This window comes from Syngnathus acus, chromosome 16 (genome assembly GCF_901709675.1).
Source record: "Syngnathus acus chromosome 16, fSynAcu1.2, whole genome shotgun sequence".
Classification (NCBI taxonomy): Eukaryota; Metazoa; Chordata; class Actinopteri; order Syngnathiformes; family Syngnathidae; genus Syngnathus; species Syngnathus acus.
Genome location: NC_051101.1, coordinates 4,757,180 through 4,776,162, shown reverse-complemented (window position 1 = coordinate 4,776,162; position 18,983 = coordinate 4,757,180). Strand labels below are relative to the sequence as shown.

General features: G+C 37.3%; 1 long non-coding RNA gene across 6 annotated transcripts in view; it reads left to right on the top strand.

Annotated features, from left to right (window-relative positions):
* Nucleotides 1-18,983, top strand: part of LOC119135852 — a 44,909-nt gene that overhangs the window by 6,350 nt on the left and 19,576 nt on the right. For 5 of the 6 annotated variants that reach the window (XR_005100623.1, XR_005100619.1, XR_005100621.1 and 2 more), the window contains exon 3: nucleotides 3,721-3,851. This is a non-coding gene — a long non-coding RNA (uncharacterized LOC119135852). Of the gene's footprint in view, nucleotides 1-1,951; nucleotides 2,066-3,720; nucleotides 3,852-18,983 lie in introns of all 6 variants that reach the window. The other variant, XR_005100624.1, reaches the window with a different exon arrangement.

Below are 18,983 nucleotides of genomic sequence, written 5' to 3'. Positions count from 1 at the left end.
GATTATCAATCAACATAAACCAGGTTAATGTTCATACAATTTATTATGTTACAGCGTCTTACAATAATACAATAAATAATGTTAGTGGATAAGCGGTTCAGATAATGGATGGATGGTTGGAATAAAACCTATGCCTTGTTTCTGATGAACACTTGGGTAAACTACATAACTGTATTTCAAATTGCCACGGTGGTATCTCACAGGCAACAAATGGACCAAGTGTTATTTTTTTACATGTGTCATACTCTAAATGTCTTTGTGACGATAAAAACTGTTTGCAACCTTTTAGAAACCCTGACGAAAAAACATTTCGTACATTGCGCACTCACTCGCGGCTCATGATATACTGGCTTAACTCAACACAACTTCTCAACACAACTTCATTTCACAGAACACAAGATGAAACATCAAGAAAAATACAATTATGAAAAACCAACAAAATATTTTTCGCCATTCCTACATAGGCTTTATTGTTTGAAGTGAATATACTACATAAGAGCAGGGATTTGAACCCCCCCATCCACTAGTCGATTACAAATATTATCATCTGTATGCATGATAACAATCAAATTTCTTATAAATATTACTGTTATTTTAATAACAATTACAGTAATATTAACTAGTAAGAAATACTGTAGGGATGGCTTCTCTTGCCACCAAACTAAGATACTTGTTTCATTGCTCATTTGTGTCATTGCTCCTGCAGTGCCTTGCTTTGGTAACTTGAGAAAAGGTTCCATCAACCTAATGCCTGATCAATGTGACACGTGTTTTGCAACGTTAATACCTTATGCCGCTTCCAGTCTGTTGTGTGTTTTGGAGCACTGCCAAATAGTGACAGAAAAGCATCTACAAGTATTTTGAGGAGAGGTAATTGTGACACTGAAGCCTCTGATTTCCAGTATCGTTCACTTTGAGCGGCTCAACTCCCTTTTCACTTGCAGCAACTTCCTGATTACAAATCATCTTATTGATTTGATGAGTGCAAGATGTTTGCTAATAACAGTTCTCATGCCATTTGTTAATCTTTGTTGTGATTGAAGAGGTAATCCCAGAACCCATTATTCCCAGTGACAAGAGCGGTATCGTTCGTTTACACAAGACCCGGTCCTCCTCATTGACTGAGGCAGGGTTGGAAGGGGGCTCAAGCGGGAGGGAGCAAGACCAGCGATATCAATGATCTCCGAATGCAATCTACTGCACCCAAACATAACAAGCACAATTAAAAAAAAGCAACAAAAAACAAACAACAAAAGAGAATTACACCCCTTGCTAAAAATCAATTACTCTTTATAATCACCCAAAATGATTTTTCTTAAATATGATAATAAATCACAGGCTGGATCAATAGCTTGTGGGCCGACTGCTATGCCCTGATAACGTATCGATCAATATTTAGTATTTTAATTAACACCTCAGTAGAGTATTGAGCCTCTTAACAATGAGTGAAATATAATCCGTGATAAAAATGGACCAAAATAAAGGCAATGTGGTTCCGTTAGAATTCCACAGCTGTTCCTCATATCTGTCATTGATCAGTCAATATCTTAGGTGTGATTAAAGACCCTTACAAAATTAAGCTCACTCAAGTGTGTGTGTGTGTGTATCCGTGTGTGTGTGTGTGTGTGTGTGTGCGCGTGTGTTTGAGTGTGTGTAGCGGAGTTGACGTGCCATGCATGTGTGGTTCACATGGCAACACATTCATCGATCATGTGTGATAGGGATTTGCAATGCTTCAGAAGCAACTGCTATAAACGGCGTATACCTGGTAATGTAAAAGTCATCTGCCAGGTGGTTATAAATTAGAAGTTATAACAAAATAAGCACTATTATATATAAACCAGTATTAAATAAAGTAGCGTCTACAATGTTTTCATGTTTGTTTGGCCGCTTATCTGGTTAATCTGATGTTTAAGTAGAGTATTCTTAATCCTCACTCTTGTGTTTAAAGGTTGCTCGCCTGCACTCTTTAGGGGGTTTGTGTCTGATTCCCCAAACTGCTCTGCACCATATTGTAAAGACCTACAATTAATTGCCCCTGTGTACCTCTGACAGAAACACTTAGGTAAATAGTTCCAGAGTGATGCTTTTAAGTCGATGCATTCTGAATATGCACGCGATGGCCCATCTGTAATCTTTTCTTAAGGTTTTAAACACGAGACTGCCAACTGTTTTCCAATTGGATTGACTCTTGCCCTTTGTAATTTGAATCCTTTTGGTTTCGAATCAGATTAAAATATAAACATATTGAAACAGACAGGCGAAGTTTGGTCTGTCTGTCTATCTATCTATCTATCTATCTATCTATCTATCTATCTATCTATCTATCTATCTATCTATCTATCTATCTATCTATCTATCTATCTATCTATCTATCTATCTATCTATCTATCTATCTATCTATCTATCTATCTATCTATCCTGGTTCTACTTGCTCAAAGGCGAGAACCTCATGGAACACACTGCCCGTGTTACGGCTGATTTTAAATGTCTCAAGGCAGTCTGGGTGTCTTCCTCAGGTCAACAGGATATTAGGGCAAAAGAAGTGCCAGCCCAGGTGCTGAGTTTCTTTTAATCTGATCCTTGACACAAGCACACTTGCACATATACACAGTCCACACCCATGCACATACACACACACAAACGCACATGCGCGCATACACACAAACACAAATGCATGCTGGTTCCTGGTTGATTTTCCTTTTTTGTTTTTTGCATCATCAGTTTTTGTATTTTTTGTATAATAGAGTGACACACACAGTATACATTATATGGGGCAGCATTTACTGAATCAACACAATTTCATCTTGATCTCAAACTCATTTGCATTACTCTAAGTAGCACAGTGTCTTTCCATGCAGAAGGTTGAATCACGCAAAGTCTTTAGCATGACCATCTACTTTAGAGGTACATTATTTAATCAGTGGTGTACCGGCTTTGGCTCTATTTTTGTACTCAGTGCCAGTCTGTCATGGGGTAAATCTGGATAGGGGTGGACAAGACAAAGTTTTGGTATTTTTACAGACTCATTTAATCCCTTGGGTTACGAGGTGCCAAGAGGCCCGATGTGGGGCTTGCATGGGGTGTGTTGGCTGAGTGGGTCAGCTGTTGCTGGCATTACTGTAATTGAATTAGTGTGTGTGAGGTTGGGCACGCAATAGGTGAAGTGCTCAGCAAGAATACAGTCGACAAGAAACTTCGGGGAAGAAGGTGTATAACATTTGTGAAAACCAGTCACAAAGAATTACTCAAAGGAGTAAAATTATATAAATTCTATAGAAAGGCAAGAGTTAAGATAGTGATATCTGTTTGGGTATGTATAGGTTTTCTTCAGCCCTCCTATGTAAGTCAATTTATGCATATATATTTCTGTGTATCCGTGTATACATACATATATATGTATGTATGTATGTATGTATGTATGTATGTATGTATGTATGTATGTATGTATATATATATATATATATATATATATACATAAACATAAACATAGACTTTTTTTCGGTGCCTGGAATTTTTTTTGGTTGCTTAAATTTACTGTATGGAGAACTGTAGCTCTCTCTGCGCTCCACTTATCAAGCCCTGTGAGCCCGTATTGATTTTTTTTATTATTATTTTCTTCTCAGGATAAGAAGACAGAGAGTTAGGGAGCTTTGGTGAATGGAGAACTTCCCCCAGATCGCTCCTATTCTCCAGCTTATTGCATCCTGTCGTTTGCAGTTTCAGATGATGTCCAGTACGCCGCAGCTGCTGCAGCCAATAAACAAGGTGACTAACAATGGAAGAGAGGCATGGCTGAAGAGGAGGAGACAGGAAAACCACCATAGCACACACAAAACTAAAGGAGAGAGGTATTACAAGTTACTTTTGTTATGCAGCAGCAGGAGTACAAAGGAATACATTTAATTGCGCAACCACTGTTTCAATCGTTTTAGTTTATAATGGTTACTTGATGGACAGATTCATGAATTTCCAAATTGCTCAAAGAATGCCAGCCAGTTTTATATTTCAGCTTGTGGGAGAAAGACATGATAACTAACCAATGAAATCAGACACTAAGATATATATTTTTTTATAACAAGGCTTGCAATCTGGTTTGCTTTGAGTTTGTGATTAATTAATCACATTCTCTGTGCCACCATATATTTTACAAGAGTTACCAATGGAAAAAATTTAATCGCTTTTTCAAGATTGATGGTAAAAGTACAATTTCAACATTTTGGGATGTGCTTGTTGAGGACGAGTCCCCCTATTGTATGTTACCCTCAGCCAAATTAATTATTAGCTTTACCCCCAGGAAACTCAATCAAAAATGTAATGAAATGGTACAATGGTTTTGTCTCATTGCTTTTTGATAATGTGTGTAAAGACAAATTGTTGTTGCATGTATTCCGTAACAGTTTTTTGTCGTTCTTTTTTTGTGCAACAGAGTTTCAGGTCATCGTTGTAACTTGTGTTTTTGTATGTAGAAGAGGGAAGACAGATGAGACACTTTGAAAAAATATCTCTTCCATCCACAAATTGAAATGTAATAACCAAGATGATAAAAAACAACCTAATTTCGTGAGAGCAACTATTTCAGGGTGAGGCTGTTTTGATGCTCTTCTTCAATAGCTAGCTCCCTTTTGTTTTATATGGATTTTTCTCCGTTATACGTCAGAAATGAAGCAAACATACAGGTACTCAAAATCACCTCACCCGAGGTATTTCTTTTTTATTCCCACTCTCACTCTCTTTGAAATAAAATTAAAGACAAAAAAATGTAATAATTACATGCCCAATTTAAACTGTATCAATAATTGTAATTTGCCATGAAGAAAGTAAATGAAAAGAGTTGGGAACACTACAAATTATACAACATAATTTCCTAATTCATTAAAGTCAAAGTCAAAGTCAGCTTTATTGTCAATCCCTTCATATGTCAAGACACACAAAGAAACCGAAATTCCGTTTCCTCCATCCCATGGTGACGAGACATACAAGTAGGCGACACAAAACAAAAACAAGAAGGCACAAACCATAAATAATAAATAAAATAAAATGAGCGATGAATAAAAACAGACCAATAACCCATTGAATATAACATTACATTGAACATAAGGTTACTTATTGTTTCGCTAAAGGAGATATGCATTGTGTTCAAAAGTCAAATCAGTTTACAGGTGTCTCACTGAAATAACATTTCTGATCCATATTTTTGCCTAAACCATCTGGAAGCCACATCACTCAAAATGTCTTCTTGTAGTGCTTCATATGATCGAATGGACTTCCACATTATTTTAATTTAAAAAGTATGGACGTCATAAGTGTTAAATTTTGCCCAATCGGCATCCATTGCAGCCTGGTCATCTTGAAAGGAGTATTTCCCCCATCTGCGACCCCAAAGTTTCTTATTTTCACCCAGATTTTTTTTTCCTTGCTCTTCTTTGGGTTAGGATCACGAATATTGTCGAGTGTGAGCATGTGAAGCACTTTTGAGGCTTTTTTCTGTGTGCTGCAGTAAATACATTTCACTTGACTTAAACCATTAGGATTTTTTTTCAACAGCTTGCCATGGGTAAATGAACCTGTTTTAGGGGTGGCTGTCTCATGCGGTGTGCCAGCCCTTATCCAGCCCCACATACTGCTGGGCCAATGAAAAACCTGCCTTTTATTTGCATGACAACAAATGGGCTAGATAGGGCCCCACACCTCAGTTGTAAATTATGTATTTGAAGCGCAATTAAAATTAAGTTTCATTCATTGATTGAGTGAAAATCAGAAGTTAATCCACTGCTCTGTTGTTACTGGGGGCAGCCTCGCTGACAAATCAATGGTGGAGAAGATCACTGTCAGTGTGGTTATTATGTTAATTATGGAAGCGGAAGTGCAGAACAACTAGCAGATGTTCAGAAAATAAAAGATTGACTGAGTAGTTTATTTTCACACTTGATGACCCCCAGTACCCAACTACTGGTAAACAAGTAAATTTTCTTTAATATGTTTCCTTTAAGCGGAGAGAAGTGTTAGATCAATGTATCTTCATGATGCTAATGAAAGATAAAGCAAAAGTGTAACATGTTTTTAATTATTATTTTAACAGGTTTTACAAATCACACACAACAGTCATTGTCAATGTTCTTTATTCATAGTTGATTGATATCCTTGAGATGCTGCGTAACCAGAATGGTTTGTAATGTTGCCAACAAGTACTTAAAGTCCTTTGCCACTTAGGGCATGAATGATTTACTTTATGTATATCTTGTTTACTTTATGAATAAAATGAGAAGAACTCTTGTTCTGTAATGCAGAAAACCGCAGATATGTAGTCGTGTGGCTGGGTTCACACTTTCACTTCCTACTGTCTGGGATTTGGAATCTGCTTGACCTTGTGACCTCATCTTTTCAGCTCTGCACGTTTACAAGCAAACCCATGCACACCCACTTTGTGCTAAAACAAATTTATTTTTGCCATACAAGGTTAGTTATTGTTAATATGTATTATACATTTTTGATGGTCCTTACATTGCAGCAGTTGAATAAAGTTAAAGTTTGTATTGAAATATTTATTATACATATGGTAAATATCAAAGTAGAGTAAGAACATTTTGCTGTTTCATCCTCTGTTTTTCGACCTGGGCCTCTTTTCGTCCTTGTTCGTCTATCCTTATTCATAAATAATTGTGGTAAAAACGCATATATATATATATATATATATATATATATATATATATATATATATACACATAAACATAAAAACATCTACCATACGATGGCTGCCAAAGACATTTACAAAGCCTCACATTCACTTATGTATCAATTCCTTCATGCTGCCTAATCTTAGTTGGGGGACGCAGGGGTGACGTTTGTCTAAGGCCGGGGTTGTCGACTGGATTGCGGTTGTCGCATATCGTCAACAGGGGAAGCCCAGTGGCCCAACAACACACACATCACTGGGAGACGGGTCATGCTGCATTCCTGGTTCATTTGGCACTCTTTTTCCTCTTGCTTCTTACACTCGAATCAGTAACTATTGTTGCTTCCTCCTCCAGACTGCTTTTTCACGCTCATGCACACTGCATAGACACGTCACATAAGCTGTCACAATACCCACAAAAACACCAAAACGTTGTATATTTAAAATGACTTACTTGAACCATGTTCACACTGCATTGTAGCCAAGGGTAGAATCAAATCCAAGTGAGTTATTGAGGTGTCATACAGAATATCATTCGGTGGCCATCAGCAGCATTCTAAAGCTGAGGAGACATTCTCTCTGGGGCAAACGGCTTTCATTTTTTTGCCTTGCGTTGTTTGATGGAAACAGAAACCCCTAATCTGTGGCAGACTTCTGTGTTAGTGGGCCGAAATGGTCCGTTGAACGAACTGAGAGGTTGTTCGGCACTTGGCCCGGATTGGGACGATTACACGGATGGATGAAAAAACACTTCCATTCGTCCTCAGTCCACCATTTGAACTTCCTCATCCTGTGTTTTTTGTCCGCAAAATGGATGTCCATCCCCACCTAATTCCCACTCCAATTGCCACCTCTTAAATTTTTGGTTAATTTTCATGAGAAGGATAACTGGGACGCAATATCTAAAAAAGACATACAAAACTACAATTTACTGGCTCTAACAGCTCTTTGAAAAGGAAGTCAACACACTACAAATCGTCCAAATTATCAAGGAAATGAGATCAAATCTAAGAAAAGCAAATAGAGCATGTGGAAAGTGACTAGCAAGCTAGCCTCTCAGTGAAATGTGGGTTCCAAATCTCTGATCAGCCATTTCTATTTGGCGTTTGCTTGTAGTTTTTTTCTGGGTACATTAAAAAAAAAAAAGTTAGGTTAATTGAAGGCTAATTTGTGTGAATGTGGGTGTTAATGTTTGTTTCGGCTCCAATTCCTCTGTGGATCTGTATATATTCACAAAATAGACTAGATTACAATAGAATAGAAAAAGCATCAATTGATGGATGCAAAAAAATGTTCAATGAAAAATCAAAATGAAGCAAATCCACAGGGATAGAAGTGATTTGATGTACTCTAGGTCTAACAATATGGACTGTCATGACTTGACTTGGGCATCTAGTATCCTGTATATGGGAGTGAATAAAATAAATTGTAAACTTCAAACGGCAGTCCAAGTGTAATAGAAAAAAAACTACAATGTTATGGAGTAGCTGTCAGGAAGCCATATTTTTTTTTAACCTTACTCAAAGCTCATGCTATAATCATTTTTACATGGTTGCCTGCAGGAAAAGGAGAGGAAATTGCCTTGGCTTAAGCTAGCGTTTAGTCATAAGGTTATGGTCAATTTGGTACACTACCAAAGCCATGCCCCTGAGTCATTTTACTGTATGTATGTTTTGTCAACCATTCCCAGAACAGCGTCTGAATCATTCCGTAAAATAAATAATCCCTGGCATAGGTTTAAAGAAAACAAGAGCCACAGGTTTGTGTTATTTGTGCTATTACAGAGACATTCTAAACCTTTAATGTGGTCTCAGTTATCAAGGACGTGTCATGTTCAATATTATTTTTATCATCATTCTGTTAGAGTTTCTGTTGTAAAGTTTTATTGAGCGAAAGAAACGTGTTGAAGACGTGTTTACTTCACACTGCACTCAATAAGTGCAGTATCCAGCATGAAGACATAAAAGCCCTTAGCAGCGTTATTGATGCTGTATGGCTCACATTATGATGTATTTGTTGGAGGAAGCGCACCACAAGAGCCCTCAGAGATCAGTATGGCTGTTAATAAAGTGTAGGTACTTCCTACTCGACAACAAACCATCTTTGTTTAGCTACCAGGTTTAACACTCATACGTACAAACGTGCTTTCACATCCTCTGGGAGAATTACATTTTGCTGTTGGGTTTATACAATATACCAAAATAAGTAATTGAAAAAAAAATCTGTTCCCCACAATAGCCGAGGATCACTGGTTTTGGACATAGATGAGACCACTCAGACTATGACAACAAAAATAGCACTTTCTAAAATCTACCGCTATTATTGTGAGGAAAAACGCCCACACGCCATTTAAAGCAGTACTAATGTGTGTGATATGGAACCAGAGACAAAACTCCTCAACATGAAGTTTGTTTAAAGAGTGCATGTGTTTGCGGGAATGTGTGTGTGCGTGCGTGTGTGTGTATGTGTGTGTGTGACAGCAATCTTTATTTTCGGACTGAGGTTTCAAAATACTTCCCATCTAATCTAGCTGTCTTCTTTCAGGAGTTTAGCAATTTCTCCTTAGCTTGTTTTCCTCTAAAATGATAAACATCTCTTCCCACTTGTTGTATTTTCAGTTCCCACAATTACTGTTTTCCCCCTTTGCCATTATAAGACAATTATATGACTGGTATTCATTCTCACCACTTCCAGTTGACGTCAAATCTGAATAGATCTCATAAAGTTGTATTCCCATAATGCACATCAGGCCTAGTATATGCGTTCTCTTGTTTGAATATATCCCCACTGTGGAGGAGAACAGAGGTGACTTGTCATTCAGTTGACCCTTAAAGTGGCCGGATGAAGGCCAGAGAAGAAGGGGGGCGGGGGGTTAGTGGGGGGTTGTTGAAGGGTGGAAGGAGGACATGGGCCAAGGTCAAGAAAGCTAATTTGTTTCCTGCTGAGGCGGACCACACACTGGCTGCACAAGAGAGGCTTTGATGTTGTTAAGGGGGCATAACCTGAAGCTGAGTTCATCAGCCACTGGGTTCAATACATCATACAAGAAGAAAACTGTGTTTATTATTGTAGCATTTGTTCTTTTAGTTGAGAATAAAAAGAATTGCACAATGTTTATACATGTCTCAATAAGCCACATTCCCAGTAAACATGTCCCAGTGGGCCCATACAGTAAAATAGAACATCTAAGGGTGAACAATGTGTTCTGGGACACCAGTGGACATATCAAAATTAAAATAATAATAACAATAAAATTCACACTGATTAATACTGGAAATTGAATCAAACCACCAAAAGACCAGTTTATGTAAGAGACTTTATTTTCATATCATCTTACCAAGCATGTCTCTTTGTATGGACTTTGTATGTCTCTTTGTATGTGTAGTATTATAAAGTGTTTTATTATAACATTCCATGGTGCACAAGTAGTAACATGCTCCCAGCAGGACAGAGATTGTCTTTTTATTTTTACAATAAATCTACTTTCACACTCTTGTTTGAGTGCTGCGGATTGCAGAAAATGCAGCTTGCCACAATGTCTTAATTGTAAACAAATATGGCAGTAAAATGGGATCATGATAATTGTGATAAGTTTTCCACTGATGTTGCAAAGACAACCACCTGCGATCTATCAAATGCTCAGTGGATTATATGACATGAAACCGTTTTGGAGAGCAGCTTGGTGCTTTTAACAGTCACAATCAAAGAGGAAATGAATGTATTTGCCACCTCAAGGGAACACATGGCAGGTTTGTGTATCCTGTAAAGCAGTGGTTAATCACTGTCTGCATAAATTTTGTAGCCTTGAGTGGGGAAAAGCCATCAGCCAGAGAGGAAAATGTTTATGCTACCGAGCTCTTGTACTTCAAAAACATGCCACAACCAGTAACTCACAGCATGGACTGTGCAGCACAATATATATCTACAACATGGCTTTGAAAATGCCAAGGTTCTGAAGATGAACACTGTATCAATATTAATTGACTAAAAGTGACACAATTATATTTTTTTGTTTTTAATTATCACCTGTAAGTTGTTTTCCATTAGCACTGTTAAAATCTCTCAAATTTTGCTAATTAAGTGAAAATAGATTAGACAGCTTCTTAGAACAAAGGCCGACCTTCAGTTTGTTTGTTTGTTTGTTTGTACGGCACCAGGAGAGAGAGAAAGAGACAAAGAGCGAGAGAGAGCGAGAGAGAGAGAGAGAGAGAGAGAGACAGACAGAACTTCTTTGCCCATTACACTGTTGGCCCTATTTTCATGCCCAGCTCAAGACTAGCTTAAAGGGCGGTTTGACTGTGCGCATGGATAGAGTTTTCTTTCATTTACATTTTTGCAGACAGGCGTAGTTAAAAATGAACATTTGCGTCAATGTGGGACTGAACACATCCAACCTGATGCCATGCTGATCTATGCGCCTCCCTTCATTCCCTCTAAGCGAGGTCTGCCAAATTCCCAAACACACTTAAGTAGACTTGCGTCAAATAAAAATGTGCCTTTTTTTTTTTTTATGCCAACTGCATATGAAAATAGGGCCGCCCCTGTTTGCTCTAGATGCATTTTCCTACCTTTAGTCTCATTCTCACTTGATGTTTCAGTGTCATCAATAGCTAATAGCAACTTTTTTGGTTCTCTTTCACATACTCTGCTGCACAGGTGAGAGAAGCATTGCATGACTGAGGAGCAATTCATCTTTTTGCAGATGTAACAAATCACATGCAATGTCAGATTAGAGCTGAACTGCTGAAAGATAGGCATCAATCAGCGACCTTTCTAGAGAGGCTGCAAGGCATGCCATGGTTGTCAAGAAGGAGGAATAAGGTGACTCATCCCTCTCTAATCTCCCTTTCCTGACCAATTGATTGCACTTTCATATCCATTAGGCTACCTTTGGAACGGCTGTGATGAATGGCCGATCGCAGTTATACTTCTTCAAGGCCAAAGTGCACAAAAATCAAATAAAATAGGTACACAATACAAAAAACTCGACACCTCGAAGTCTGAGTATTTTGACTATTCTGAGATCAAATTCAAATATTTCTTGCCTTGCAATTAATCACAAAATAGGATATATTGTCATGAAGTGAATGGAGCAGGGCGACCAAATGCAGCTCGGACCAGGGTTTACTGAAGAACTCAAAAGACAAACTATAGACGCTCGACTAGGGACGTGAATAACTGAACAGTAAAACTAGAACAGAACAGACTGGAGACTAGAAACAAGAAGACGAGAGACGAGAACAATCCGACAGGGAGTGACACGCAGACAGGACTTAAATACATGACAGGTAACGAGAGGCTGGTGACGGCGATTACATAGATTGTGAGCACAGGAGGGGAGGGCCGAGCACACAGACACGCGAACCGAAACTATGACATTAAAACAAGGAAACAAACTGTGACAGATCTTGACATATATTAGTTACATAAGAAATTCATGTTAAATATGCTCAATATGCTGTAGGTGTCAACATGTTTTTTATACAATTGAATATGCATTTTACATGGATGTGAAGCCAAGATGAATTAAATGTCTTCTTTTGATTAACTTTTTATCATACCTGCTCACTGAATTTTGCAAATAGTGGACATTTGCTCCTGACGAATTTTCAAATTACAACAAACGCTAACCTGAATCTCTTCTGTCCCTGTCATACAAGCACGTATTAAAGTACTACAGAAGGGCTATTCAATTAATTGGGCCAAATCTGCAAATCAAGAAATATAGCCGGGCCATACACATAAGTAAATTGATGCTTTTTATTATCAATTATACATTTCAAAGTTGAAACGGTCATGTTTGTTCCTCCAGTATCTTGCCACTACCAGTCACGCTTCATAACAACACTGTCAGCTGTCTGGGTAGGTTACGTGAATGTTACATTCACAATGTGAAACAGTGTAGGAATTTTTGAAATCTTGTAATCTGAGATATCTCCTCGAATTCAGGTAGGCTGGGCCACTCCGGGGGCGTATGTGTGGCGAGCGGGCTGCTAATTGAACATACTCTACCAATGTTTTCATGGATGTAACTAAATTCTTATTATTAGTATTAGTATTATTTTCTTTTTTTTTATCTAATAATGATATTGATATTAAAATGAGAACAAGGTAACACTATTAATTCCCTTACATTTTCTTGGAAAAGCTAGCTTGCAGTAAAGATGGTGCTGAAGTGACAGTTAAAAAAATAATACATACCATTAGCAGCTTTTTTATCAAAACAGTGAACCAAATTAAGAAAAGGTTATCAAGCAAGGGTTTATTTCATTTGAGAAGTCGTTTGATTAAACTTAAGGTATAAGGAAGCTATCCTGATTACCACATTTACATTTAATTTAGAGATGATAAAAGCTGTGATGGCATTAATTCAGATGTTGTAGCTGTAATAGGAGCCTTCTGGCGACCAAATACTGACTGCATAACCTGGAATAGCATGAACTATCCATGGAAAAATGCATCATGATTTATTTGTTATTTCTATATATTTATATTGTTGCACAAGTGGTGGGTATCATAAAAACAGCGGGATTAGCAAATATATTACAGTAATTTTATGACAAATCAAGCACGGCACCCATTGCCCAGTGTGAGCGCAACTTAATTACAGTGCTACAACCTCTGGCTCTAGACAGCAATCAAAATAAACTGGAGAAATTCATATTCATGCCCATTTGCAAAAGCATTTCTCTTTTCTTTTCATATTTTGTTTGTCAGTCAACAATTTTTACTGATGTCTTTACCAATCTTATTTTTACATGATATGGAATTAAAAAAAAAAAAGTCATTATTGTACATCTTGGGTTTTTGAGAAATTGAGTGCATTCAACAAATGTGCAACGTATGATTTAGACTTGGAATAAGATGACAACATTCATTGCTCATCGAGATAAGCCATCCTGTAGATGATCCTGTCCTCTTTAAAAAATTTCAGTTGGATTCAAATTGGTTCACTGTTATATGATTACCCACACATTCTTTCCGCTTGAGTGCCTTCAACCACACCTCTTTAAAAGAAAAAGAAAGAAAGTACGTATGTGTTACGCATGACAACAAGCTGACAAAAGGATACAAACAAAAAGGAGAGAAACGGCAGAATTTAATAAAGTTTAACAAGGCAGAAAGGATTGCCCAAGTGGTGAATAGTGACTCTGCTTTCTCCTCCTTTACAGCTTCTGCCTACTTAAACACTTTAACATGTGCCCCTTTATCTGTGTCTGAATTCTCAGGCTAAGGAATCGCTTGACACACAGGGAGACGCTCATTTCACTTTTATTTTTTTTATGTTGATGTTGACCTAAGACGGCCACCATATGTGCAAACTGTCTGGCTCTTCTGCTTCTACAACCATAAGTGCAAGTATCATGTACATACATACGACATATAACCTCAGGTATTGTATTCTTTTAGGTTTATGTGTTAAATTGACAGATTAGAACTGGTGTATATTTTCAGTAAACTGTATCAATTTAGTATAAAAACCAATGACTGTGGTATCAAATGTTTTTGTTTTTCTTATGGTCATTATTTTTAGGAATTTAGCGTCTATTATCTTGTCTTAGCCCAAAGCCTTCCACTAAGATCAACACAAAAAGCTAGCAGTGATAAAGGTTTAATGTTGTTTGAGTGATATGGATGCATATATATGCCTTAAAAACAAGCGTTGAATGTCGTCACGTCAATATGCCATTTTGCACCACGAACAAAAAGTTGATGATTCCCCAGCAGTGATACATTTATGAATAGACAAGTGCCTTCATCAGACCAGCAGGGGTGCCCATTAAAGTAGAGAATGAACACAATGATTGTGATTTTCAAATAAATCCACTTCCAAATGGGATTCCGACTGAGGAATTGTTGAAAAAGCTATAATTTTCTGCCAAAACATGAAACACTCACAAGAGCCCTTGCTAATCAACTCAAGTGTGACACACATCTCTTCTGTTATCTCAGATAAATGATTACAAATGCAGTCAGTCACTTTGTTTACAAAACCTCTTCTATTATTTGAAGTCATACTGTCCAAGTGGGTGATTAATCAACTTTCAAAATCAGTCCTTTGTTAATGTAAATATTGAGTATACCAGATTGAAGTGTGGAGTTTGCATGTTCTCCCCATGCCTGCGTGGGTTTTCTCCGGGCACTCCGGTTTCCTCCCACATCCCAAAAACATGCTTGGTAGGCCGATTGAGCACTCCAAATTGCCCCTAGGTGTGAGTGCGAGTGCGGATGGTTGTTCGTCTCTGTGATTGGCTGTCAACCGGTTCAGGGTGTCCCCCGCCTACTGTTCGATGACTGCTAGGATAGGCTCCATGTGAGGACAAGCGGTATAGAAAATGGATGGACAAAACTTAGGGAAAATGTGTATATCGTCTTTAAAACGCTGTAAACTCAATTAGGCCTGAAATTAGGCTCCGGTTCTCAATGTTTTTTAGTTTTTAAATTATATTCTCAACGTATGCTGCTTAATCTATTCATAATCTAAAGCTGTCTCTGCTAAATAAAATGTTGTGGAACAAGTCAAAAGGCCCGAGGATGAGTCTTTAAGCACTAGCGAACATGATATAAATTAGTAACTATGATTGTTAGTAATTAATCAATGAATCAATTTAATAAACATGATCAACTATCTAATTCTGTGACTGGCAGATGACATTTGGGCATCGGCAGGCCTTTAAGATTCTGCACAGTCTTTGAAAGAGAAGACATTCTTTGGTGCTTTGGCTCAGTAATAAAACGTCTAGACACCAACTAACATGAATTTCCCTAAAGAATTAGTGTCATCAGTGTGAGAGCTCGACTCTGTACTCTTGGGTGCTGTTTGAAATACTGTCTTCTAAATCAATGCTCACCTCTCCACTGTTCCTTTAATTGAGCTTTGTGGCATGCAGTCAATACCTTTTGTCTTTTATGGAAACAGGAAATAGTTAACTCTTTAAAGCTAAGAAGAAAATGTACTTTTTGGGTTTGTTTTTAAGAATACCTGTACCTTTGTCTCTGATTTAGATTTATTCCCAAAAAGCAAAGACTGGCTTTATGTAGCTGCAAAGTTTGGATGAAAATACATGTGACTCTCAAAATTTCAAGATTATAGGTGCACCTCGGAAATCTGATGGCCAACACAGAATTCTAGATTTCCATTTGTGACAATAATTATGATATTTCTGCTTTACTACTAATTTAGTGACTTTCATTATTATTTCAGATTTTTCTTTAATACTTATCACAAGCCCAAGTAAAAAGTTAAAAAAAATCATATTCATTGTCACGAGAAAATCTATCACTTGAAAGTCTTTTAAAGTGAGGTGCTTTTTAGGCACAATCCCGTGAGACCATTTTAAGTGTGTCTCTGTATTAAAATGCTTGAAGGGGTTTTTGAAGCCTCATAAACGGAAACCAACTTAACACTTGCTCTCACGACACACACAAAACTAATCTTTAGATTTACCCACTAGTTGCATTCTAGTGTCTCTCCTTCTTTGCTGGAAAGATTGAACACAGCCTTTATCAATCTGTCTTTTTTGTGAGTGTTATTGGCAAAGTCAATTAAAGGTGGCAATCAGGCTGCTGATTGATTTGATGCATCAACTACGGGCCACTTATTACAGCTTTCCACAGTATCGAAGTTGCTCACTATTCTAGTAACTTTACTCAGTTATGTTTCTTTATCTACTCTGTAATTCTGGTTTGCAAGTTCTTTATATATTCTAAAAATGCCTCCCCATATTGATCCAAATTATTAGTCATACTGTAGAGTTTTTTTGTTACCCTAAATACTCAATTCAAATTACACAGAATATTATTTGAATCATTAATAAATATATCAGCAACTATCATAATAAAAAGTTTGTTATTAATCATAAGAACCGCAATGCTACCAACTTTTCTTTATAGATGAAAAATTACATAAAATATGGTGCTGCAAATTATTTGGCACTGCAGTCATTAAAACTTTGTGAATAAAAAAAACAGCTTCATCAGCCTGTTGTTGCCTCTATTCTATTTTTATTTTAAATTGCCTTTCAAAAGGACATGTCTGTTCTTGGTGTTGGATTTTCAAATACATTTCCTCCAAAAATGCGACTTACAGTTCAGTGCGACTTATATATATGTCTTTTCCTTCTTTATTATGCATTTAATGGCTGGTGCGACTTGTACTCCGGAGTGGCTTAGAGTCCGGAAAATACGTTAGTAATAGAAGTAAATTTAAAAAAAAAATGCATCCTTATGCATGTCAAAATTATACTTCTGATCGAGTATGTGTCAACAATTGCATGTTTGTATAAAACTGTCATGGATGAGTTACTCATAATAATTAAGGTTGAACTCAGTTTTAGTCATACATAAGATGTTTTCTTGAATTATGTTCTTCTGAACATTGATAATTATGTCTTGCATGTTGAGGCCTTATTTTTTTTTCAAACTGAAACAAAGACAGCGCTAGACTTAAATACTGGTACGTTTGTGTCAGTGCTTGGATCCTCGAAATGGCATGGCAAACTGCCCCGGTTACCATGGCTATGTGAGGGTTCAGGCACACATTAATCACAAGGATTTAAGTTTCTCACTGCTGTTTTATTTTTCAAAAAGACACTGAATCTCCCAGACATCCTTTATGAAGCTGATTTATGACATTTAATATATTTGTGCGTAGATCATGGTCAGGTCCTCTGAAAGGTAACAGTTTATGAGAGAAGCAAAAGCAGATGCTCTAGTCTCTGACAGCAAACTTTATGTGTTTGTGTCCAGTGAATGCTTAAGGAAGAAAACATCTAAGTCTGTCAGTGTGAAGAATTTCACAATGCGGCACAAAAGCGATGAAATGGCTCACTTACATATAATAAACTTCTGCACATTGTTGGTGATTCAGCATTATGTTGCTCATTTGAAAAGTCCGTTGTAATAAGGAACCTTTTGATTACTGGCTGAAGAAGAAATACATACATACGTAGATACTGTGAAAAGCTTTCAATAACATGCCTGTTTACTTGTTACAAAGGTTGAATTTAGCACCTGAAAATGTTTTTATTTTTTTATTATTGTGCCGTCGAATTTCATGGTGGCTGTCATTATAACTATTCAGTCCGTCATCTTCCGAACTGCTTTTCCTCATGAGGGTCAAGGGCATGCTGGAGCCCTTCCCAGGAGTCCATGGGCCCTAGGCGGGGTGCACCCTGAACCAGTCGCTAGCTAATCACAGGGCACATAGATTGACAACCATTCACGCTCATAACTACCTGAACTTATTCAAGTAACTGCTGATAATTGCTTTCCTATTTATTAATTCATCAGTCACAGCAGATTTATAATAGTGTGACACAGTAGTCACACTGCATTCTGGGAAAAAGTCAGATTGTACTAAATCAGTGGCAATCTTTCTTAATTGACAATCATCTGCTGTTCAACCATCAGATGGCAGGAGGTTGTTTCTACCATAGAATAAACAACATGGCAATGCAAGATGGGAAAAACAGTGTTAAGAGAATTAGAACAAATTTCCAATGGACTTTAGATGTATAAATACTATAATTCCATTCCAAGCATGGCCTCTATTGGATTTTAAAACAACAATACAACACATGGAAAAAGAATAATTTAATAGCCTTGTGAGATAGTTGTGTCGTGAGTGCACTTCAGCTCCTTCCAGAGTTAGTGCGCGTATATGTGTGCGTGTGTGTTTGTGTGTGTGCCTTTCCATGAGTTTTTGCAGTGTACTTGGCGATAAGTTTTGATCCTCGTCCAAATGTGCATTTAACCATTTTCAACTGCTTTCATCTGCTTATTTTATATCTAAAATTCCAAGCAGGGCTGATGCCCTAGATAAAAAGACTTCATTGCAATATCAGAATCTTTGATTAAAGATGATCAAAAGGACAAAAATGGAGAAAAGGACACTGAAAATTGATAAAAACTCTCATGAACTCTCAAAAATACAGATCATTTGGACACTTGGACAAAAAAATAATAATTACCAACCGCCATGTTGTTGTATACAACAGAATGTCACTCTTGTTTTTGGTGGTAGCAAAAGTAACTCATAGAAGTGTAATTATTGAGCTCATTGATGTAAATTCCTGAAATCGAGGCAGGACTAGATAAGCAGAATTGCTTCATTCCGTTTCCCATTTCGGCAAGTCATGTGTTAACAGTGCATGAAATGAAAGTGTGATGAATGGTGACAATGTAACAAGCCGAATCAAACAACTAACTAACTAACTAACTAACTAACTACTGTAGACCTCTCACAAAGAGGAACAAGTATAATTCAAGTACAATTCATATAATTTTTATCATACAGTAGCATTGG